At 41.5% G+C, this 26,529-nt stretch overlaps 2 non-coding genes across 2 annotated transcripts; one reads left to right on the forward strand and one right to left on the reverse strand.

Moving 5' to 3' along the window:
* Positions 1–17,537: 17,537 nt before the first annotated feature.
* On the reverse strand, positions 17,538–17,611 carry Trnap-cgg (transfer RNA proline (anticodon CGG)). Its single transcript has one exon. It is a non-coding gene; the product is annotated as a tRNA-Pro (tRNA).
* A 229-nt stretch (positions 17,612–17,840) lies between these two features.
* Trnas-cga (transfer RNA serine (anticodon CGA)) lies at positions 17,841–17,914 on the forward strand. The gene has a single exon. It is a non-coding gene; the product is annotated as a tRNA-Ser (tRNA).
* Positions 17,915–26,529: the final 8,615 nt, after the last annotated feature.

Consider the following 26,529-nt stretch of genomic DNA (forward strand, 5'->3'; position numbering starts at 1 on the left):
TGATTTCGGCAAGTCCCCTTGCCTCACACGGTTGGGTTGCTTGATTTCGATGAGTCCTCTTGCCTGTCGCCATTGTGATGCTTGATGTCAGGCAGGTGTGCCTGTCACTGTCACTTCATGGACATTTTACCTTATGAAAAATGAAATGAAATGTCGTGTGGCTAGGACCTCCCGTCGGGTAGACCGTTCGCCTAGTGCAGGTCTTTCGAGTTGACGCCACTTCGGCGACCTGCGCATCGATGGGGATGAAATGATGATGATTAAGACAACACAACAGCCGTTGTGGTTTGTAATCCGCTGGTAGCCGCGTAGCGGCCAGCGCGTGAGTTACGGCGGCTGGATGGAAACCGAGGTCTACGAGAAAGACAGGTAGTGGCGCGTACGACACAGCACGTGGCTCCACAGGTCTTACGAGTGCCAGCAGCCGTCTTCGGAAGGGAGGTCCGTATTTCTCGCGGGCCCCGGATCGAAAGACACACCGAAATCATTCACCCAGATGACGAGGTTCCAGGTAAGCCACTGGAATCAAGCATGGTCTGGGCACTCACCAAAATCAACCCCGCAGGGAACAGAAACCTAGGTTGCTATACAAGTAGCTTATTTTCCAGAAGTGTTCATGTCTAGCCACTGTATTTGTACCGTGTAATCAAATGTGCTACACTAAAGTAAATTTGTGACATAAATAACAATCGTTAGAACACAACGGTTAACATTTACATTGTAAATGAAGTGTAAGATCAATTCCATCGGTTCTTAATTACAGAAACAGGCACACTTGATATTTGTCTGTTACAGCGCCGTCCACCAAGATCCGGAAACAACGGTCCGAGTAAACTGAACGTATTTTTTGTCATAGAATCCCAATATGTAATAGAAATGGGTGGTTTCTATTCGAAAATAGAAAGTTGAACCCGTCCACCCAGGAAAGGTGATTAGGAGGTGGTCATTTATAACACAGACAGATGTCCCCTTTACTAATGTTAACTTTTCACATACAATTTTTTTTTAGGACGATGTGACATTGTTGAAATTTTAGTTGTCGCAAGTTAAAAAAAAAAAAAAAACCTGTATACTGCGGAACGGTAGACGTCTCCGGCTGTCTTCTGTGGTTCACCAGAGGATGACTACCAGGTGCCCAGTTGAAATACAGTGGAGTGTATTAAACGACTACCGGCTGCTAGCAAAAAGCTTGTTTGACCACACAATTATTTGTCTGAAAGGATTTAGGGAAAGCATGAAAAATTTCTGTTTGACTGGCCGGCCGAGGCTCTGAACTGCCATCGTGCCGAAGACGATTCTAGTGTCTTACCATTCCGCCACCAAACTATGAACGCTACCTGAATCCGAAAAGTCAGAGGCAGTGGAGTACTATGCTGGCATAAACGTTTCAGTGCACACATCATGTCAGACGATACTGCAAATAGAGCTTTACAGCAGATTTATACAAAGGAACCGCTGGTGACGTGAAATTAGCGCCAGTCATTATTGCTGTGAGCATGGAAACTTCGCTACTGGATAACAAGTAACGGAAACGAGATTCGTGTTTCAGTGAACCAAGGAAAAGAGGTTATATTTTAGATATCTCTTGGAAATATTCTTAATTGAATAGATTCCCACAAAAAATATGACACTATAATGAACTCTCTCTTTGTGTTCCGTAGTTGAGCTGGTAAAAACGGGATCCTTATAAGAGAACTTCGTTGTCTGTCTGCCTGTTTGTCAGTCTGTACGACTGTTAAGACCCCTTTTTTCTCAAGAATGGCTTATGATATAAAGCTGAAATTTATGTCGTATACTAAGGTCTACGGTCTATTGGCGGTGCAAAAAATTTAAGTTTCTAAGTCAATGCAGTAAAAACACACGGCCATTTTTTGATAGTCGCAAACTCACACATCAACACCTATAAGGTACCTCCTGTTGATCCAGGATCACGAAGTTTGACAAGGAGCAAGATTCTGCAGCACAAGCAAAGGTAAAAGATTCCGTAAATTGTTAATTTGTAATTACGTCGCACGGAAAATGCTTTTTGCTATTACAAACTGACATTGCATTCGTAAACTATCAAAAATCTCAGGAACTACTGTGGAGATTTTGATCTGGTTTTCAGTAATAGACAGAATGATTCACGAGGAAGCTTTGTGTGCGTCATTTACAACTTTCTTGCTAAATGGCTGAGCTGCGATGAAGTGGAGTTTTCTACAGCTGTGAAAACGATGTTTTTGCCGTCTAGCGATGAAACGCGTATTGCTGCCTGACTTCCTCGCCACACGGGCTCATTGTACTTACAAACATTCCCTGACAGTCTGTCTGTGCTTACGACACGTAAGCATCTGTAATGTTCCAAAGCAAGATAGTACTCTTAAATGATGCTTGATTGCAGTTCCTTAGTTTGGAATGAGGTTACAATATTTCATAAAATGCCTCTTGAAGTGTTCCACAGAATAATTTGATATTTGCATAAAGATAGTAGCCCTGCGTCAGGCTGTGCCGTTTTCTTAACTGGAGGCTTCTGTCAAATCATATCAGTAGTCTCGAAAAGGACGAGAGCAAACACAGTCAGAATATCTGCAATTGGCAGTTAGCAAAGAATGAAATGTAACTCCAATGAAAAATTACATAAGTCAACTCGAAATCACACAGATAATTTAAACTAACAAAAAATTAATAAATTTTCGAAAGTCGTTGAATTCCCCGGACAGATATCTTGTCAGAGAGGATACTGACAAACAGCGAAAAGCCGTCGGATTCTCGATATCGGTACCGATTAAATATCCATATACATAATTAAGTTTGTACGTAACCCTCTTGGAGCGCTAGTTCTAGTTGTACTTTTCCCGTTTTTTCTATATTGCTGTATTTTTAGTGTTCAGATAATCATGATCACGGACCCTACCATTGTAACAAGGGTGTGAAGTTACTCTTGTCACTAGTATCGTCTCATATAGATTACTTTACAAAATTGCTAGATTATGGGGCTCAGTGTTTCAAGAAATACTGTGTAATGATGAATCACAGTCTCGATAGGTCATAATCCTGGCGTTCTCGATATCCAACACGTTCTGAAAGACGATTCACCTTTTTAAATGAGGCATAACACGATCTTCTCAGAAACAGCGAACCTTCTATCGCAATTTCTAAATGAGAAAGCCATTGACTAATATTTCCTTATATAGGAATTTACACTGCTTGACAAAAAAGAGGAACGCCCAGAAGGAGAGGAGGAAACGAAATGAATCTTCGTGGTTTGGTTGGGTTGATTTGGGGAATGAGACCAAACAGCGAGGTTATCGATCTCGTCGGATTAGGGAAGGATGTCGGCCGTGCCCTTTCAAAGGGACCATCCCGGAATTTGCCTGAACGATTTAGGTAAATCACGGAAAACGTAAACGCGGATGGCCGGAAGCAGGATTGAACAGTCGTCCTGAATGCGAGTCGGAATCTTCATGGGCTAGGAGGATATATAGTAATACTGCACTGGCCAAAAAATAGTCAAATTTACAAATTAATTAGCATTATAAGCTACTTATCACTCTGTTGAACCACCTTCAGCCTTGATGCATGAACTTTTTCGGTTGGGAAGGGTCTCATGTGTCCTCTCCTGATGCACGTTGACCCACAACTGTTGTAACACGTCCTTCATTACGATACTGGCAATGTGACAGAGTTCCACTTCTTACACACGTCCTATCGGGGAACAGACATAGAAATCTTACAGGCAACTGGAGTGCCTCAGCATCGAGCAGACAATTCAAAGAGACACGTGCCAAGTGTGAGCAAGCATTTTCCAGTTGAAAAATGCACCCGAAGTTGAAAGGTAACTTATGAGAACACAGGAAATCCGTGACGTACCAATGTGCCCTCTGAATACCCTCAATTCCTAACAGCCGCGACCTGAACTCAAAACAGATGGCGCAGCGCGCCATGACGCTAGCAGTAAAACTGCTGTGCTTCTGAAAAGCATTGGAAGAATCGGACTTCTCCTCAGGTCACCGCCGTTCTTGCTGATGATGGTCGTACAGGATAGTGCAGAACCCTATGCTTACCAGTCACTACACCACTCCAGACGCAGCCGTTTGTGTTATGGCGTCAACGGTAGCCCACGAGTGGCACGGTACTCGCAACTTTCTAGTCCGTCTGCTGTTAGTCTCCGATCAATGGTGCGAGTTGACACAGATTGTTGCAGGGAGTCGATACTTGTTCTCAGATGGCACGCGCAGTTGTGAAAGGCTTACGATTTGCTCGGTGCACAATAAGGCATCGTCCCTTGTAGGGGTCCTCGATCGGAATCTTAACAGCGAGTTTTACCTGCTCGTACGAGGGTAAGTCAAATGAAAACCTTTAATATTGTTTTAAATATTATTTATTGTGCAGAAGTGGTACAAAGCTGTATCACTTTTCAACATAATCTCCCCCACGCTCAATGCAAGTCCTCCAGCGCTTACAAAGTGCATAAATTCCTTTAGAAAAAAATTCTTTTGGTAGTCCGCGCAACCACTCATGCACCACGTGGCGTACCTCCTCATCAGAACGGAACTTCTTTCCTCCCATTGCGTCTTTGAGTGGTCCAAACATATGGAAATCACTTGGGGCAAGGTCTGGTGAGTATGGTGGATGAGGAAGACACTCAAAGTGCACGTCTGTGATTGTTGCAATTGTTGTACGGGCAGTGTGGGGCCTTGCATTCTCATGTGGCAAAAGGAAGGACAACTGCTGCCAGCAATCCACGTCGCTTTGATTTGATTGCAGGCCGCAGATGATTTTTTAGGAGATCTGTGTATGATGCACTGGTGACAGTGGTCCCTCAAGGCATGTAATGCTCCAAAATGACGCCTTTTTCGTCCCAAAAGAGAGTCAGCATAACCTTTTATGTTGGTGGTTCTGTACGAAACTTCTATGGTTTTGGTAATGAAGAATGGCGCCATTCCTTGCTCGCTCTCTTCGTTTCCGGTTGGTGGAAGCGAATCCAGGTTTCGTCCCCAGTAACCATTCTTGCAAGGAAGCCATCACCTTCTCGTTCAAAGCACCGAAGAAGTTCTTCACAAGAATCCACACGTCGATCTCTCATTTCAGGAGTCAGCTGCCGCGGCACCCATCTTGCAGACACTTTGTGAAACTGGAGCATATCATGCACAATGTGGTGTACTGACCCATGACTAATCTGTAAACACGCTGCAATGTCATTCAGTGTCACCCGACGGTTTTCCTTCGCTATACTTCAACTGCTGCAATGTTCTGTGGAGTCACAACTCGTTGTGCCTGACCTGGACAAGGAGCATCTTCCACTAAATTCACACCATTTGCAAACTTCCTACTCCATTCTTAGACTTTCTGCTGTGACAAACATGCATCACTGTACTGAACCTTCATTCGCCGATGAATTTCAATAGGTTTCACACCTTCACTACGCAAAAACCGAATAACAGAACGCTGTTCTTCCCTGGTGCAAGTCGCAAGTGGGGCGGCCATCTTTACATTGACACTGCGACGGTATGTCTGCATCTGCACTATGCTGCCACCTACAGGTCATTCTGCACGCTGTTTGTAGCACTCTTACCAACTTACAGGATAACGGTGCGAAATTTAGATTTTTTATTACAAATTTAAGGTTTTCCTTTGACTCACCCTCGTATATTTCCATGCAGTCCAACATCGGGACAATGTCACATGCAAATTACCCACAAATTTCGACATTCCACGATTAAATCAGCTGGCCACATGGAGACCGAAAGTGAGGCCGCTTTCCCAGTCTGTCAGGTGCCGATAACGCTGTCTCAAACTAATACGCGGCGACTTCGTATCCTTCTGAGTGATCAGTCACCGTCTCACCCTGTTCATGGCCTGGTAACAACACTAAATACAACAATAGTGCGCTCTGGTTCATCTTTTCACAGAGATTTGTAACTCTAAATCATTCACATAGATGGCGATGGTGTGTACGTGTATGAAGTCAAATGTATCCCAAAAAAGTAAAATGTAAAGAGTGAAATGATAATACGATTTTTTGAATGTTGATTATTCACGTTGTAGGACACATTACATTGATAACAGCAGGAGTGTAGTAATGATATGGAGCTGTAGATTTTTTATTAACGATAAAATTGAAAATTCTACTGCATCGATTTAAATGAAAATACGTGACAGCTCAAAATATTTAAATAGTCGGGAGCAGAAGTCTTCGTTGGACAGCGAAAACGCTTGTTCTCGTAGGACCGTTACGTTATTAAGTTTAATGCAACAAATGATTTGCATAACGGTAGTGATAATCAAACTTAGTCAAGAACGTCAGAGAACAGACTCGACTTGTGTAACTGTAGAAGCTCAGTAGGTAGCGAGCTGATGGTGCGCTGTCTTCGTATCACCAAACCAACCACGAAGCCAACGAGATATGCGGGCTCTGCAACGAACTTGTGACGTCGCCCATGTAGCGTGGCCGCCACACTTCGCGAACGCTTGGCTCAGTGCAGAACCCACGGGAAACCAATATGTTATTTGAAAAGGTACTTACTGAAGCTCTTAAATTTGTCGTGTGCTCTTAAGGGCTTGTAATAATTTAAACAAGCAGTCAAAAATTATTAAACTTGACTGAAATAGTTACTCGCTCCCCGCTGGAGGCAGCTGCTGGCACTCTTAAGCCCTGCAGTGTCACGTGGTGTGACGTACGCACCACGGCCCGTCTTTCTCGTGGGCTTCGATCAACAACTTCCATCGGGCTTAATTATCTGAAATTGCATAACAGGTTTACAGTTGGTAGAGCAGGATCATAATTATTGTGGTCATGGATAAAACAGAGTACGTTTCTAAATATCAGGTATATTAAAAAATAAATATAAAAGCTTCTCCTCTGCACAAACAATCGAGGGAGCTAGCTAGAAGTAAAAACAATACTTGAAGTAACAGTCGGTCGGAAAAAAAGATGATTTGCGGCTTTCTTAAGGAGATAGTGTTATTTTTGGTACGGATGTACTCTTAGTAGGATATTTACGTCTTTCATTTTAAATTACATTGTAACGATTCGTTGCAATAGCTTCATGAATGGCGGAGACAAATTTTAAAATGGTTTGTTTTCGCCATTCAACTGAATCCGCATAGTGACTGAGTATTTAATGGAATTTGAGCTGTCAGGCATTTTAATATAATTCGACGCAGTAGGGGTTTCAATGTTATCCTTGGTACAAAGAAATGTACAGCTCCAGATCATCATAATACTCCCGCTATCGTCAATATAACGTGTTCTACGTCTAGATAATCAACATACAAAAAAGTCACATCATCTTTTGACCCTTTACATTTTACTTTTGTGGGGTCCACTGCAGAGGTTATTTTGACTTTCGACAATGGCTTAAGGCAGTGTATGATTCCTATCTTTCGTTTTTCGTCTATTGTCTGTTTAAAAACAGTAGATTTGTAGATTAAGCCTTGCACATTTCTGTTCAGTCTAACTGAAATCAAAACAGTTGTAACTGATCACTTCTGAAGCTGATTACACCAAAGAAAAATACTTCTATCAATTCCACCCGAAAAATGAAATTAGAATATCAAGCGAATTACAATTTATGCTAGCCATAAAAACTAAAAAGTAATCTTCGTTTTAGCAGTCACACTCTTAATGTCTTGGGAAGCCGGCCACGCTGGCCGTGCGGTTCTGGCGCTGCAGTCCGGAACCACGGGACTGCTACGGTCGCAGGTTCGAATCCTGCCTCGGGCATGGGTGTGTGTGATGTCCTTAGGTTAGTTAGGTTTAAGTAGTTCTAAGTTCTAGGGGACTTATGACCTAAAATGTTGAGTCCCATAGTGCTCAGAGCCATTTTTTTTGTCTTGGGAACTCGGAATACCTTTGCATTTTTACTTTTGTTAATGTGAAAGATACGTCTACTAAATATAATGAAAGGCAACAGAGTGCCGTGAAGGAGAAGGTTTTCGCCCATATGAGATTCCCACTGCCAAGTTCTAGCCTCAGTATCATGCAACGGAAAAATATTCACAGTCCCTAACTCGGGCATCTTATAAGCACATACTAAATACTCCAGACTCTTAACTGAAGGTCATCGACATAATAAGCGCTGAATCAATATCGACGCAGTCTGCTCTGCTCTGGTCGGTACTCTTTACAACTGTTCACTGCTCCTTACGCAACAATGTGGAGGCTGATTCTTTCGAAGGCTGTTCCGTAATCAGCTCACAGCCAGTGATTATTTACAATGTCTCCATCAAAGAACTCCTTTTTTCTAAAATTAAATAACATGAAAAGAAAGATCAATAGAAGATACTTTTATTGTGGAAGCTATAGGGATGTTATAAAGTTTCGAAGTAGTAGTTACAAAAGCTGCTAACTGATGGCACTGTCATTGCAATACCGCAGTGCCTATAAATAGTACTACGAAGCCCAGTTCCACTGCCGAAACGTGAGCGGAAGTTAGAGTATCGAAGAAAGAGCTTGAATGCACTGAACAACGTGTGTTACTGGTACTGGAATAACACATTATAACACAATGCAACGGCAACAAAGTGCAGTTTTCGAACACAATATCATGTTCCCAAAAGACCAAGACCCGATGTGAAGACCAATCTCAAGCTCTTAGTCTTTTTCTGACAGGTAATGTAGAATATGATGTAGTGGGAACTGTATGCCAACCTTCGTAATTGCTGAGAACGTCACTGCAATTTCTGTACTTGTCCAGCAAGAATCGAGGTAGTCTGCCCTACGAATTGTAGTAGAGGCTGTTTTGAAGCGTTTCAACACGAGTACAAACTGAGAAACAGTTTAAATATGTTTTCGCTCAGATTCCAAAATCACCGGTCACACCAGTACCTGTTGTGCGACAAACGGCTACCTGTGAAAACCAGGTTGGCTCTGAGTACTATGGGACTTAACTTCTAAGGTCATCAGTCCCCTAGAACTTAGAACTACTTAAACCTAACTAATCTAAGGACATCACACACAGTCCGCAGCTCGTGGTCGTGTGGTAGCGTTCTCGCTTCCCGCGCCCGGATTCCCGGGTTCGATTCCCGGCGGGGTCAGGGATTTTCTCTGCCTCGTGATGACTAGGTGTTGTGTGATGTCCTTAGGTTAGTTAGGGTTAAGTAGTTCTAATTTCTAGGGGACTGATGAGCATGTATGTTCAGTCCCATAGTGCTCAGAGCCATTTTTTGAAACATCACACATATCCATGCCCGAGGCAGGATTCGAACCTGCGACCGTAGCGGTCGCGCGGTTCCAGACTGTAACGCCCAGAACCGCTCGACCACTCCGGCCGCCTGCAAACCAGATTCTCACATAATTGATAATGATGGATTTGATCTTAGTAGCATCTGGTTCATAGACTGTTCTGAATGGTTCGTGAATGGAGATTCTGGGGTGAATTTGAACCACTGAATTCTCTCGATGTTACTGCTCAGCCTGTGGCAAACAGTAGAGGCATAATGGAGTCTTTTCATGCGGGGCTCGATAACTAGTGAAAGTTACGTTCAAGTTTTAGAACATTTTGTCGAAACGCAGAAAGCGTTGGATGATCGGCCATGCACTGAGTGGTCCGTACAAGATGGGCTCCAACCACTTCGAACCGAGTGCATCTTTCGTGTTCTTGATGAGTACTTCGGGAATAGAGTCACTGCGGCACATTATTCCAAATGTAATGCGGCCATCATGGACTGGGGCACACTGAGGGACACTATCTATCGGAACTATGCCACCACGTTTAACGAGCTTGAATCGTCAATCTGTGTGGTAACTGAATCAATTTCCGCAGAGAGGCTACAATATGTGACGGAAATTTTCATTTTCTATTACGAGCGATGGACAATGATTGTGTTTGCAAAGACCGCTTGCAGACAACTAGTTTATTTATGCATGCTGGTTTGAGCTGTACAGCATAGAGCGCCATCTTTGTGACTACAATAACACTGTTTCCGTTTTCACACTCTAAAGACACCTGAGTTTGAAAAAATCACTTAATATTGTTATCTGTACAACTAGGATCAGTTGATAGGACACATCCTGATGCAGCAACGAATTGGCAATTTGGTACTGGAGGGAAGCGTAAGGGGTTAAACTTGTGGAGAGAGATCAAAGCTTGACAATAACGAGTTCAAATGCATGTAGTTTACAATATACGAGTATGCAAGGTGATTCAGCTGCCCTACCGACGGGTTTCATGCAGTTCACATTGCCTTCAAACACCATGTGTGAAATTTTCATCTCCTATCACTCACTATATGCAACTTATCAGTCTCACAGTAAAAAAATGAAAGGGACATTTTGTAGGAACTTTCATTTAGTTAAAATTTGTATTGGGATATGTTTTCGTTGGAAATCATAGCTTTCGATTAGAATAGATTAGATTTACTTTCATTCCAATTGATTCCTAATGAGGAGGTCCTCCAGGATGTAAGACATGTCAGAAAAACAATAATATATGACAAATATTTACAACTGAAACAAATAAGCTAATGTACCTTCCACAGGTCCCAAGTGGAATGATCGTAATTTTTTTAATGAACACTATATAAAAGACTCATTTTACAAACACTAATGCACAGAATTTAAAATAAAAAAAGGTTTTTTATTTATAAGTTAATAAACATGTAATAGAACTACTACAATACTTATTTACAATGAACATATTACTGCACTGAAATGGTACAGAAGTTAGATTGTACTTACACACACACACACACACACTTATTTATAATGAACACACTACTTGACTGACGTGGTGCCGAAGTTATATATACATGACACACAAATCAGTTGGGTCTACTGAGAAATTCATCAATGGAGTAGAAGGAGTTGGCCACCAATAAATCCTTTAGGCTTCTCTTAAACTGAATTTCATTGGTTGTTAAGCTTTCTATGGCTGCTGGCAAGTTATTGAAAATGAGTGTTCCTGAATAATGCACACCTTTTGTACAAGAGTAAGTGACTTTAAATCCTTGTGAATATTATTCTTATTTCTAGTATTTATTCAATGAATTGAGCTGCTGGTTTCAAAAAGTGATATATTTTTAATTATAAATTTCATTAAGGAATAAATATATTGGGAAGCAGTAGTCAGTATCCCTAGTTCCCTAAACAGGTTTATGCAGGATGTTCTTCAGTTCACACCACATATAACTCTTACTGCACATTTTTGTGCCCGGAAATCTTTATCTTGGCTTGATGAATTACCCCAAGAAATAATCCCATATGACATTATCGAATGAAAGTAAGCATAGTATTTCATTTTTATATCCTCTATGTCTGACACAATTTGCATTGCAAATAGAGATTTGTTTAGATGCTTCAGCAATTCTGTGGTGTGCTCCTCCCAGTTGAATTTATTATCAAGCTGTAATCCCAAGAATTTAACACTGTTATTCGAGAAAAAAAGCCTTTGGAGGTCGCTTTTGCTTTTCTTGTATAATTCTAAAACTTAGGCATCTAGGGAAGACGTATTCCAGTACAAAATTTGAGTACACTAAATTTTTCGCAAAAATTTCCTGTTCATTTTTTCTGTAGGACTGACAGTTTGCGTGTAGCGACCGAGAGAATATGAAAAACTTTAATGCCCTGTGCATGCAGAGATTAAGAGTCTTGCGCAGCGTAGACTAGTGTGGAGAGCCACATCAATCCAGTCTGTGGACGGGACACCACTACAACACTCAACATCATATTAAAAAATGTGAAAACCGATCAGCTGGCTACTCTATCTTCCAGCTCCAAAACCGTGCCGCGCTAAATGTTTCAAAAGAACATAAACTGCTATACCTTGCTACTAGTGTGTGTGAGTGTAAAGTCGCCGCTCATTTTACTGAAATGAACCACCAAACTATATGAGTGCGGGCCAGCAACTGGAGACCGCCTGTAGGAAGCGCGCACACTACACGGTCTACCGGTGATTCGCCCTTTCATACCCTTACCTATCGCTAGTGTTGCACCTTTTGTATGATTCTTTTCTCTTGTTTCGTGTGGGGTCATGAGAAGCGTATTTCCCTTACTGTTCAGAGTTTAATGAATAAATCCATATTTATGCTACTTTGGTCGGTTTCGTGTATTACTTGGTTACTACATAAATAACTATTAAATTTATTACACAGTAGAATTTGGAAGTATTACTTCCTGAAGTCTTTTTATACTTGATGACGTTAAATTATGTTCTTAAGAGGAAACATAATCTTCTAAGATAATTTTCGTAACTAGACAGAGGCCAAAAAATGGGTAAAGTAGTGCAATACTGTATTAAATGTGGTTTGCCTCTCTCAATGACACATCTCCATCCCGTGGCCTCCTTGAGGAAAGTGTCTGTTTTAGAAGGCACCGATAAATCTCTCAGTTAAGTCCACATATCGTTATAGCTGATGTCTTCCTCAATGGCTACGTAATTTTAGAATAAGACAACTGTCTGAGCAACGACGCCACAGTCCTCCTATCGCTTCCAAAGTTATTCATCATATGTCAACCTTACCGAACGTATCTGACGTGTTATCGACTGGCACCTAAGTGATGGCGAAATCCTTAAGCACAGTCCACAGCAATTCTACGTTTGAAGCTGTACGCCCCCTTTACACAGGCATAGAAACACAAAACGACAACGCACAGTCCAGAGATAGGCTTCTTCCTTCTGGCACATCTTCGAATGAAGCTCAAAAGAGACAGCTAACTACAGCCAAAAAATTTTTGTAATGTAATCCACTCATTCAAGGGTTGTGGAAAAAAATATAAGTGACTGACACAGATAATTGTTTTAATTTACCTTTTATGTCATAAGCAGTCGCAGTTTTCAGATCATAGTCCAACATTGACGATATAAGGTTATACATTATTGGCCTATTTATCATAAATATTTATGTTAGTAATTTAGAATGTGTGTAGTTGAAGTTGGATGCACAAAGAAGAAACGAAGTGTTCAGAAGCTCAACGTAAGTATCGATACCGTTACGTGAATACAATATGAAAGTTCCCTTTGATAGTGAGGAATAAAAATATTAAAAATAACACATGTGTTATAAGCATATTATCATTAAGAACTGTGTAATATTACTTGCATTTCTGTATGACCATTTCCCGATATTAAGCTCAGTATTAGACGTGTGTCAGGCCTGACAACTAAAAACATGACTGAGTAAAACTTATCACAGATGACTGTCTACGGCTGTTAAGTATTTTGAAAACAGTCTATTTGCCCCATCAGCTGTATTACTGTATATTTATTCTCTACCGGTTTCGGTTTAACAACCATTTTCACAGGAGAAAATTTCAAGGTACAAAAGAGAGACGAATGTACAACATATACAGTCATAATTAAGAATGCGGGAGATTAAAAACGTTTTTAAACTGTACTATTTACACGGTGTGCATCAACGGATCAGAAATACATTTTCATCAGATATGATCTATATTAACATGTCAACTGAGCAATTGCACCAATGTGTTCTCGGTAAGAACTTCGCAATTAATAACTGACGCATTACAGTTTTCAAAACTACAAGTATTATGTACACATTCGTTGTAAAAAGGCACTTAACGTTTAAATTCAATACAGAATTTTCCAATTATAGATCATACTGTACTTGTGATTTACATCACATGTTACTCGATGCATAGGTTTCGTGTTATCCCTCGCACCAGACCTCAGTCTCGCCTTTGTCATAGGGTTATTGGAATTTACGGAAACTATCACTTAAGTTTGTTAGTTTGACGTATATTACAGTGCCTAAGATTTACATTCTTTGTGATTAAATTTACTTTTTGTTTATTCTGAAACTACTCCCTGCCAACGAATAAATAGATTGCCTCACATGGAAAGCAATACCCTTAAAAGCTTGATAGATATATTCAGTGGTACGACCATGATCAATCTGTGAGTCTTTTACTGTCGACTATTGATTCCCTTGTGAGCCAAATGTTACATCAGTACTAGTTGCTACTCACTTTAGTATAATTTTAAGGGTGAAAAGGATTAATTATTTATTACAAATAGATGTTCTCTGCGCCTCCTTTCAGCGTTTTTTATACTGTTATTGCTTCTGTCGATCTACATATACTAGTAACCTCATCTGCAATTACCACATAGTATAATGTTTCAAATGTCCTACTCCATTACGATCATCTAGATTGACCCTTTCACAGTGTTTATCTCACACATACACCTTCAGTTTAATTCCTGTAATACTAAGGCCGACATAGCACACCGCCTCGGGGTACGTATCTATGTCATTACTATGTTTTTATTACTGTAATCATTGACTAGACGAAAGAACATCTGTAACCTTTTAGGTATTCACACTTTGTATTCGTTTCAAATGAGCTCTCTGACGATCACATAACATGTGTGCCTTTGAAAACTATAACGTGCTAGTTGTTAAATTTGAAATTCTCACCAAGTACACGTTACTGTAATTATGCTAATTTATGTCATATTTACGTGGATTACACTCAGGCATACTCTTGTGCATTTATGTTTTTTCTGCACTTGGTTGTGTCATAGTTGATTAATATGTATTTTTCATCCATTGATGTATACTGTGTAAGGACTACAGGTTAATTTTTTTTAATTTCCTCATTCTGTATGTTCTCTGTCTATGTTTTATATTCGTCCCTCTTCTATACCTTACAGTTTTCTCCCGTGAACATGTTTTTTTATAATCGAAGCCGGTAGAGAATAACTCTACAGTTATACTGCTGATGGTACAAATATGATTTTTTTTCAAAATATGACTGAGTCTTTCAACAGAATTAGAAGGAAAATTTTTATTATACGTACCATTGATATCAACAGTTACAGCATAGCGAACATCACGAATTTTGATCATTCAGTTCGTCAGCACTGTACATACTCTGGCGAGATTAATTAATATCCATCGCAAATAAAAGCCACTTGGTAAGTGATACTACAACATACATTTATTTCATATGATGCCACGATGATAAATTACATCTTACGATGGCACCGCAGAATATGCATTTACGTCAGTAGTTCATCTGAGATTTCTTAAAATGTTATCAAATGTAGCAACAATTTCTTCTTTTTGCAATGTTCATTCATAGGCTTATTGAGACAACACTTAATAAAGTTCGCAAATTCGATTTGGAAAGATATTTCTGAAACTTTTTTTGAATTCGTTCATAAGGTGATTCCAAGTAGGTGTCCTTGCACCACAGATATAATCTTAAACACGCGTTTTGAAACTGCGTCAACCAAACACGGCTTACAGTTTTATTGTTTCGTATTAGTGCTGGATTTCGGCTTATGAAGCGAAAATGGGTCACCGGAGACATCTTTTGTGCCTCCTGGAATTGTGGCGGCAGCGGAGATAAGTCGTAGCGCCATTGGCGGTGTTAGTCGGTAGAAGCCGTAGTGCTCACGTGCGGAAACGGGACGTGCGACGAAACCCAAGAACTGGCCGCTCAATTAAAGGGGCACCTCAAGGAAAACAAGCAAACGACGAGAGGGGCGTGGAAATATACCCAGGAAGGAAAAGATACAGCACAAGCAGCGTTCCGTCAATGAAAACTGAAATAGGAGGTACACCACGAAGTTCCGTATCAGCTCGTAAGACAACTTTCCATACAGCGCATTTCTCTGTATGCTTTAGGTGTAGTATTTTAGATAAAAACACTCACGATATTTCGTGTTCTGTGGAGAAAGGAGTTGGGAGGGAGGGAAGTTGGAGGGAGTAGTCGTCTTCTGAAGAATCAGGAGTGAAATCCTGGAACACTAATCTGGTTTGTTGTTCTTGACATTAATTAAAGACTTCTCGCCAGTACCAGGATGACTACTACTAAAGGGCAAATGGGGTACTTCCTGCATCTTTCTCCATTCAGTCCGATCAAGTGCTCAATGCTTATGAGACCCTAATGCTGACCTTCTTTTGTCCTCTCCTACTGCTGTTCGTGATTACTGGGATACCTGAGCATTACAATTGCTTCACGTTGTCATTTCATATTTCAGAAACTGCAGGTACCATACTTCACAGCTAATATAAATTTATGTTACAGTGTAAAACAGAAAGCGAAATTCCTTCTGAATGGTTTGATGGAATCAGCCAAAAACTCCAATCCTCCATCTCAAAGTAGTATTTACTCGCAACATCCCTCAGTTGTTTGTTGCATATAATGCAGTTCTGTCTTTTCCTACAGTTTTTTCCCTCTACTGCTCCCTTCAGTGCGACAAAACATATTGCTTGATGTCTTAACACACTTCCTATTGCTCTTCCCCTTTCTTCTTGTCAGTGTTTTCCACATCTACCTCTCCTCGCCGTTTCTGGGGAGAAAGTTCTCATTCCGCATCTTGTCAGTCCACCTAATTTCCAACATATTTCTGAAGCGCCACGTCTCTAACTCTTTGAATGTCTTCTATCTCTCTTTTCCACAGTCCATTATTAACTGCCGTACCATGTTGGGCTCTAAACGTAGATTCTCAGAAATGTCTTCCTCAATTTGAGGATATACCTGCTACTAGCATACTTGTCTTGGCCAGGAATGTACTCTTTTCTTGAGCTGATCTGCTTTTTATGTCCTTCATGTTTCGTCCGTATTACCTGATTTAGCTACCAAGGAAGCAGAATTTCTTGACTCCGACTATTCCTTGGTCCCTCACTTTTGATGTTAAGTTTCCTACTCATCCAGTTTCTGCTGTTTCTCATTACTTTCGTCTTTCTTCGCTTTGATCTCAATCCAGATTATGTGCTCAGTAGATTATATATTCCATTCATTGTGTCCTATAATAGTGCTTCGCTTTCAGTCAGGATACCAATGTCATCAGCGAATTTTATCGTTGACATTCTTCCAGCCTAAATTTTAATGCAACTCTTCAACCTATCTTTTATTTTCGTCACGACTCCTTAGATGTACAGATAGAGCAAAAGGGGGAAAGGCTACATCTGTATCTCACACCCTTTCCAATCGGATCACTTCGCTTTTGGTCTACAATTTTCATTGCTTTTTCCTGGTTTATATACACATTATACACTACTGGCCATTAAAATTGCCACACCACGAAGATGACGTGCTACAGACGCGAAATTTAACCGACAAGAAGAAGATGCTCTGATATGCAAATGATTAGTTTTTCAGAGCATTCACACAAGGTCGGCGCCGGTGGCGACACATACAACGTGCTGACATGAGGAAAGCTTCCAAACGATTTCTCATACACAAACAGCAGTTGACCGGCGTTGCCTGGTGAAACGTTGTTGTGATGCCTCGTGTAAGGAGGAGAAATGCGTACCATCACGTTTCCGACTTGGATAAAGGTCGGATTGTAGCCTATCGCGATAGCCGTTTATCGTATCGCGACATTGGTGCTCGCATTGGTCGAGATCCAATGACTGTTAGTTGAATATGGAATCTGTGGGTTCAGGAGGGTAATACGGAACGCCGTGCTGGATTCCAACGGCCTCGTATCAACAGTCGAGATGACAGGTATCTTATCCGCATGGCTGTTACGGATCGTGCAGCCACCTCTCGATCCCTGAGTCAACAGATGGGGACGTTTGCAAGACAACAACCATCTGCACGAACAGTTCGACGACATGAAACTTCCTGGCAGGTTAAAACTGTGTGCACCGGCCGAGACTCGAACTCGGGACCTTTGCCTTCCGCGGGCAAGTGCTCTACCATCTGAGCTACCGAAGCACGACTCACGCCCGGTACTCACAGCTTTCCTTCTGCCAGTATCTCGTCTCCTACCTTCCAAACTTTGCAGAAGCTCTCCTGCGAACCTTGCAAAACTAGCACTCCTGAAAGAATGGATACTGCGGAGACATGGCTTAGCCACAGCCTGGGGGATGTTTCCAGAATGAGATTTTCACTCTGCAGCGGAGTGTGCGCAGAAGTAAAGCTGTGAGTACAGGGCGTGAGTCGTGCTTCGGTAGCTCAGATGGTAGAGCAGTTGCCCGCGAATGGCAAAGGTCCCGAGTTCGAGTCTCGGTCGGTGCACACAGTTTTAATTTGCCAGGAAGTTTCATATCAGCGCACACTCCGCTGCAGAGTGAAAATCTCATTCAGTTCGACGACGTTTTCAGCAGCATGGACTATCAGCTTGGAGACCATGGCTGCGGTTACCCTTGACGCTGCATCACAGACAGGAGCGCCTGTGATGGTGTATTCAACGACGAACCTGGGTGCACGAATGGCAAAACGTCATTTTTTCGGACGAATCCAGGTTCTGTTTACAGCATCATAATGATCGCATCCTTGTTTGACGACATCACGGTGAACGTACATTGGAAGCGTGTATTCGTCATCGCCATACTGGCGTACCACCCGGCGTGATGGTATGGGGTGCCATTGGTTACGCGTCTCGGTCACCTCTTGCTCGCATTGACAGCACTTTGAACAGTGGACGTTACATTTCAGATGCGTTACGACCCGTGGCTCTACCCTTCATTCGATCCCTGCGAAACCCTACATTTCAGCAGGATAATGCACGACCGCATGGTGCTGGTCCTGTACGGGCCTTTCTGGATACAGAAAATGTTCGACTGCTGCCCTAGTCAGCACATTCTCCAGATCTCTCACCAACTGAAAACATCTGGTCAGTGGTGGCCGAGCAAGTGGCTCGTCACAATAAATGCGTGAAAATGTAATCACATGTTAGTTCTAATATAATATATTTGTCCAATGAATACCCGTTTATCATGTACATTTATTCTTGGTGTAGCAATTTTAATGGCCAGAAGTGTATGTTATCTGTGTCTTCCTATAGCTGAAACCTATTTTTCTAATAATTTCTACACGATCCAGTCACATTAATGTGACCACCGCCTATGTTCAACGTCAACGCGCCATAATCACTCACAAACGGCACGTGGCAGCACTAGCAGTAGAGGGTATATAAAGCTTGTCGGGGTGGGGGCAGGGCGCGGAAAACAGAGCAGTCGTTTTCGTAATGCAGAAATGGAGCGGTTCATCTGACGTCCAGGTGGGCATGATGTTAGGCTTTCGGGCCAAGGGTGGAAACATCTCCAAACCGTCTAAGTTTTCACACTGTTCCAGTCCCACCGTAGTTAAAGTACACCGTTCATGGCAAAATGGCGCTATCTAAATACGGTGCCGAGAGAACTGTGGTGTACCACGGGCCGTAGATGACTCGGTGAACGACTGCTGGGGAGATTAATATGGGCAAATAGACGTGACCCACTGACCTAAATTAGCGAATGGACTACCAACAGTGTCTACAACTGCCGAGCATTCTTCCGGGTTCACGTGATAGCAGAGATAAACCTTTTAAAGGATAAAATATAACTGTCGATCATAGTAAATCAAAGATAAAACTTCTCATCGATTCTGTAGCGCCACTGTCCATATACCGCAGAGTTTCACAGCTTCTTCTTCTCTGTTAAAATGATTCCCAACAGAAAAGAAGAAACTATGAAACTCAGCGATATACGGACAGTGACGCTACAGAATCGATGAGAAGTATTTTATCCTTGTCAAGGATAAAATATAACTGTCGATGACATTGACAGTTATATTTTATCCTTGCCAAGGTTTATCTCTGCTATCACGTGATTTCCGGACCACGCCCACTTTCCACTGTATTTAGGCCATTCTTCAACGTCCGACTCGTCAGTCGGCAAGACTCAGCACAACCAGGAGCACTCCGAAGATGTCCAACGTAGCTTTGGACGAGACGTCAGGGATAGAAGAGTTCCATAGACTATGGGCCTACAACCCGGAAGAATCTCTGCGGTTGAAACGTCGTGAAAGCCATCATTGTATGAGTGTCTACAACGACCGTTCAGCGAACGTTGCTGTGTATGGGGCTCCGCAGCAGGCGCCTAGTTCATGCAGCCATGCTAACAGTTCAGGACTAGAATTTTCGCACCCATAGCGCAAGTGGGCGTCCACTGTGTGATCTTCCCAGATGAATCACATTTTATACGTCATCGGACAGGTGGCCGTTGGCGTGTAGGGCACCGCGCCAATCCGGAACGGTCCAGGTCAGAGGAGGGAGTACTATAGTCTGGGGAAGGTTTTCGTGATACTCTCTTGGTGGTTCAAATGGCTCTGAGTGCTATGGAACTTAACATTTGAGGTCATCAGTCCCCTAGACTTAGAACTACTTAAACCTAATTAACCTAAGGACATCACACACACCCATGCCCGAGGCAGGATTCGAACCTGCGACCGTAGCAGCTGCGCAGTTCCAGACTGAAGCACCTAGAGCTGCTCGGCCACTGCGGCCTGCACTCTCTTGGTGATCTCGTCATTCTGGAAGGTACAGTAGATCAACAGAAGTGTTCATCTATACAGTGGGACCATGTCCACCCTTACATGCAGTTCGGTTTTTGCTCGGATCGATGGCATCTCCCAGCAGGACAATGCAACATGTCACGTAGCTCGCAGTGTACCTGCGTAGTTTGAAGAGCACCAGGTTGAGTTTACCGTACTCCCGTGGAAATCCAACCCCCCCCCCCCTCCGGGTTTAAAACCAATCGAGAATCTGTGGGTCGAACGCGGTAGAAATGTCCGCGCATTGGATCCTCAACATAGAAACCTAGCACGGTGGTCCGCGGCACTGGAGCCGGCACGGCATTGTTCCACATCCCTGTGGGTATCCTTCCAGAATTCCATTAACTCTCTTCCTGCATGTCCGCTCTGTAACCGGTGTTTAAGCAGGCTTTTAACAGGTGGTCACTTTAATGTGACTGGACCGTGTATTACCTTGCACCATTGTCGAATCCTTTATCTAGGTCGACAAATCCTACGAACACGGCTCGATTTTTCTTAAGTCTCGCTTTTATTATCAAGCTCAACGTCACAACTGCTTCTCTGCTGCCATTACCCTTCTTAAGGCCTAACTGATCATCACCGAACAGATCCTTAGTTATCTTTTACCTTCTTCTGTGTATTACAATTTGACTTGTTATGCACATTTTGAGAACGCTTATCATTACAATCACTTCACTTATTCAAACATGTGTTCCTTAAATGCTTGTGCTTACTGTATGTACAGCCTCCAGACGGCATTTTCCACATAAAAATACTTGTGTTTTATTCAGTGCTCAATAAGACCATCACTGCGTGATTTAACTGACAAAGCTGCGAAACAACGCTGCTCAATGCTCAGCAGTGGAAATCAAGCCGAGGTGCTTCCGCATTTGAGCCACTCTAGCGTCCTTTCAGCCAGAAAATTCAATGGTTCGTCGTATATACTTCTAGAAGATAGTGCAGTAGATAAAGTCCTATCACCACCTATTTGCTTCAGTTGTTACTGATAGTGTTTGCGAAATGTATCTTTGCTGTGTAAGACCTTATCATTATAGTGTGAATATCATTATATCATATTATTATAATGATATTATAATGACCATTATATTATTATATTCACTTATATATATATATATATATATATATATATATATATATATATATATATAATGGTCATTATATAATCAATATCATTATAATGTGAAACGTGATGCAATAATCCGCCAAATGGCAGTTTCCTCTCGGAACGGTGAAGGTGTATTGTTTAATCCATCCGACTATTATGCAGCAACGAAGCTCATTTAAGAACGACAATCTTATCTTAAGAAACCTGAAGTGTCCTCATTGAAAGGAGACAGTACACGGAAAATGTCAGTATGTTAGGAAAAAAGTTGAAACGTATATACAGGGTGACCCAAAAGCCAGTTAATATTTGAAAATTCAATACTTCACGGAATTATGCAGGCATACAGGTAAAAATCGACACAGCTGTTTGAAGTGACATGCGGTTGTATTGAAACCAAAAAAAATGGTGAACAAAATAAGCAACAGATGGCGCTGTACATAATACAAAAGCAATAACTAGCGTAGCAATTGATTTTTGGCAAAGATGATGATGTTTACAACGAATGCTCTACATGCCGGCCGTCATTGATCAACAATATCCGTAGTCGGGTGACAGTGGTGTAAACAGTATAGTACAGCACATTAGTAGGTATGGTGTGAAATTGCTGTCGGATGTTGTCTCTTAGCATCCGTAATAAGGTTGGACGATTGCGGTGGACTTGCAACTTCAGGTAACCCCAACAACCAAGTCACACGGGACTTGGGATGCCAAGCATGAAGGAAGTGGCGGATCAGCACGCAATCCTCTTCAACCAATTTGCGCTAGAGGTCTTCCACACGTGTAGCAAAATGAGATGGAGCGCTATCCTGCATAAAAGTCGTATCTTCCAGCACGTATTTATCAGCCACGGTGGTGATGATATGACTCTCTCATTACAGCTTATTTTATACACGATTCGCATGCAGCATCACTGACGTGTTGCTGTCCTGAGCCATTTGTTGGCCAGTTTTGTACTCGTTTTTACTTTCAATAAAACCCCATGTAATTTCAGGCATGAGTGACAGTTTTTACATTGCTAACTACATTATTCCGTGGATTAGTGCATTTTCAAATGTTAACGGACTTTCGGGTCCCCTTGTACAAGGATGCAAAGAACATTAAGATCTTTAATCGACGCACCGACGACGCGCCCATCTGAGACGAACACTCGTTCGGACTGAATAAGGATTGCAAAGGAAATCAGCTATGGCATTTTGAAAGAAATTATCCCGGCATTTGCCTTATGCGATTTAGGGAAACCATAAACACCTTGAATCTGTATGATCAGACAAGGAACTGAAACACGGTCATTCCCTCATACTCATTGCCGGCCATTCAAACTGCAACGCCATGAAGACATGTAATGTACCTAATTATTATTATTATTTTCTTTTCTTTTCTTTCCTCCCTCGTTCTTTTCCTTATATACAGGGTGATCAAAAAGTCAGTATAAATTTGAAAACTTAATAAACCACGGAATAATGTAGATAGATAGGTAAAAATTTACACACATGCTTGGAATGGCATGGGGTTTTATTAGAACCGAAAAAGAAAACAAACTTCAGAAAATGTACGACAGATGGCGCTGGACAGCACAACGTCAGTAACTGCTACCGTGACGGGTGAGAGGTACGACGATATGTTACAGAATCGCATCATCCCTAGTCTGGCTGATAAACACCTGCTGGAACATACGATGTTTATGCAGGATGGCGCTCCACCTCATATTGCTAGACGCGTGAAAGATCTCTTGCGTGCTTCGTTTGGTGATGATCGTGTGCTCAGCTGCCACTTTCGTCATGCTAGGCCTCCCAGGTTCCCAGAACTAAGTCCGTGCGATTATTGGCTTTGGGGTTACCTGAAGTTGCAAGTGTAGCATAATCGACCGACATCTCTAGGGATGCTGAAAGACAACATCCGACGCCAATGCCTCACCATAACTCCGGACATGTTTTACAGAGCTGTTCACAACATTATTCCTCGACTACAGCTATTGTTGAGGAATGATGGTGGGCATATTGAACATTTCCTGTAAAGAACATCATCTTTGCTTTGTCTTACTTTGCTATGCTAATTATTGCTATTCTGATCAGGTGAAGCGCCTTCTGTCGGAGATTTTTGAACTTTTGTATTTTATTTATTTATTTATTTATGTGTCCTAATAAAACCCCATGTCATTTCCAAGCATATGTGTCAATTTGTACCTCTCTATCTGCATTATACCGTGATTTATTCAGTTTTCAAATTTGTACTGACTTTTTGATCACCCGGTATACTCGTATTTGAGAATGCACTAATCCAAGGAATAATGTAGGTGGAGATGTAAAAACTGTCACTCATGCCTGAAATTACATGGTGCTATATATATATATATATATATATATATATATATATATATATATATATATATATATATATATATATATATTTGTGGATCACGTAAAGCTTCTACAGTTCTTCCTGCGTTTTTTTCCATGAGACCTTCATTTTTTTCGCGCATGGCTTTCCTTCTTTCATCTGTCCACTTTGTACTGGTCTTTTGGGCTCTTCCCTCTAGCTGGACTTTCCACTTGTCTATTTTGCTTCTGTAGATGCTACGGTCTGCAGTATCCTGAATCGTGAGTTGAGCATCAGTAAGGTCTCTTCGTACTTGTTCGGTCCATGTCATACCTTTAAGGTTTTCAGTGGCTGTGAGTATCTGGCGTGTGAGTCTATACTCAGGGAGTCTGTGTATGTGTCCATAGAATTTAAGGCGTCTTTTTCTAATGTCAGCAGCAATATTTGAAATTTCCTCTGTAGTTTTGTTGGTTTGCAGTCTATATCCGCTTCAGTTTTTCGTGATCCAAGGATTTTCCTAATGATCTTTCGTTCTTTTTGTAGATTTTGTTATAGTATCTTGGTATACAGTGACAAGGTTTCTGCTGTTTATAGCACCTCGGGTTTAATGACAGTGCTGTAGTGCCTGACTTTTGCATGCATGGACATGCACTTTTTGTTGTAAAGTTGATGTGTTCGACTGTAGGCTCTCTTTAGTTTCTTTGCTCGAGTTTCTTGAGATTTTTTTTCTAGTCCAGTTGGTTCCAAAGGTTCCCCCAGGTATTTAAAATGTGGAACTCTGTTTATCCGTCCATATTTTGTGGTGAGATTCTGTATGTTTAAGAGTGTACACACAAACTTCGTTTTCTCAAAATAAATTTGCAAGCCAACCCTCTCGGCGCTTTCCTTCAGTATTTCTATTTGATGTATTGCATTTTGTTCACTGTCTGTCAAAGTTGCATGGTCATCAACAAATGCTAGGTAGGTGACTTCAGTTTTCTTTCCAATCTTCATTGGTTTCCATGGGCCACGTTTTCTAAGCTCGCTCTCCAATTCCCTTATGACATTGTCCAAAACGATACTGAACAGTCTTGGAGATAGACCGTCTCCTCGTCTTAATCCTGTTCTGACCTCAAAATATTTCGAGATTCCCCCCATGAATTTTACTTTAGAGGTTGTGTTGGAGAGTGTCTGTTAAATGAGCTTACGTGTTTCCTAGTAAAGTCCGAGTCCTGTTAAGAGTGTTGACAAGGGATTTACGGTAGACTGAGTTATACGCCTTCTTGAAGTCGACTAATCTACGTTTGGTGGGCTTATGTCTAATAGCTCTGTATTTCAACGTTGTTTCTAAATTAAAAATTTGTTCAGGGCAGGAACGTCCGGGTCGGAAACCCGCTTGATACTCAACAATCTTGTACTCAATTTGTTCCTGTGTTCTCTGCAATGGGCATGAAGATAAGATCTTGTACGTGACTGGTAGTAGTAAAATGCCTCGGTAATTGTTGACATCCGTTCTGTCTCCTTTTTTGTGCGAGGGGTGGATAAGTGCACACTTTCAATCGTCAGGAAATTCTTCTGTTGTCCAAATTTATTTGATAATTTCCGTGAGCTCCACGAGTGATTTAGGACCTAAATTTTTCAGTAGTCCTGCTACTATATTTTCACCAGCCGCTTTGTTGTTTTTGAGATGGTGGACGTGCTCGAGAATTTCTTCTTTTGAGGGTGGTATTGAGCCTTGGTTGGTTCAATAATTGGGAATCTTTCTGTGGGTTATAGACAATTTAGTAAATTGGCTAAGTAAACTGCGAGTTCTTTGCAGTTTTCGTCATTAGTAAGTGCTAATTTTCCATTTTGTTTTTTAAAGCAGAGATTTTGTGGTGTGTATCCTCCTTTCCTATTTGGGAATGTCCTGTAGAAATCTCTTATACTGTAATTCTGAAAGTCACTCTCCAGTTGTTCGTGTAGGTATTTTGGTTTGTCTGATGGTATATATATATATATATATATATACTGCAGCGCCAGAACCGCTAGACCACCGCGGCCGGCAGGAAATAGTTCAAATGGCTCTAAGCACTATGAGATTTAACATCTGAGGTCATCAGTCCCATAGACTTAGAACTACTTAAACCTAATTAACCTAAGGACATCACACACATCCATGCCCGAAGCAGGATTCGAACCTGCGACCGTAGCAGCGCGGTTCCGGACTGGAGCGCCTAGAACGGCTAGGCCACAGCGGCTGACGGAAATAGTTCACAAAAGCAATGTAAATATTAGTGAGACACACATTTTGACACAGCTCATGCATCTAATAACACAACAGTTTGCACAGAAAAATCAGGTATTTAATGATTACATGAATAGTATTAGTCGACAGTTCAGTGAGGTGAGCAAAACTATACGCACTGAATTATCCGGCAAGTTCACATAACTCGGTAAACAACTAAAACCTTAATTACCGACATGTCCAACAGTAACGGAAAAAGTAACATCTGTAACCTATAAACAGGAACAACTTGCAGGTAAGTTACAAAACCTTAGTGAAGCATATTCTCAAATTCAGGAGAAGAAATCCCAAGTGGATGCGTCGGTAAAAAAATGTGACGAACGCAGTCAGCGAGCTGCAAGACTTATGCAAAAACCTACCTACAGAAATACCCAATCTGAGTCTAAGAATGGATCAGTTAAGTTTAGAATCAGAGAGATAAGTTATGTGCAGATGCAAAGGAAATAACTGAAAAAGATGCTGGATGCTGGATAAGGGCAGCACCCTTGCTGAAAAGGTAGTGTCAGAATGCAAAATTTATGTAGATAGTGTAGAAGAAGCTCTAAAAGAGAAAGAAAGTCAACTTCTAGCTAAAACAGATTCGGGTTTGAAGGAAGCAGAGGAGAGGTTAGAAGATAGTGATGCTAAAAC

This window comes from Schistocerca nitens, chromosome 8 (assembly GCF_023898315.1).
Source record: "Schistocerca nitens isolate TAMUIC-IGC-003100 chromosome 8, iqSchNite1.1, whole genome shotgun sequence".
NCBI classification, from domain to species: Eukaryota; Metazoa; Arthropoda; class Insecta; order Orthoptera; family Acrididae; genus Schistocerca; species Schistocerca nitens.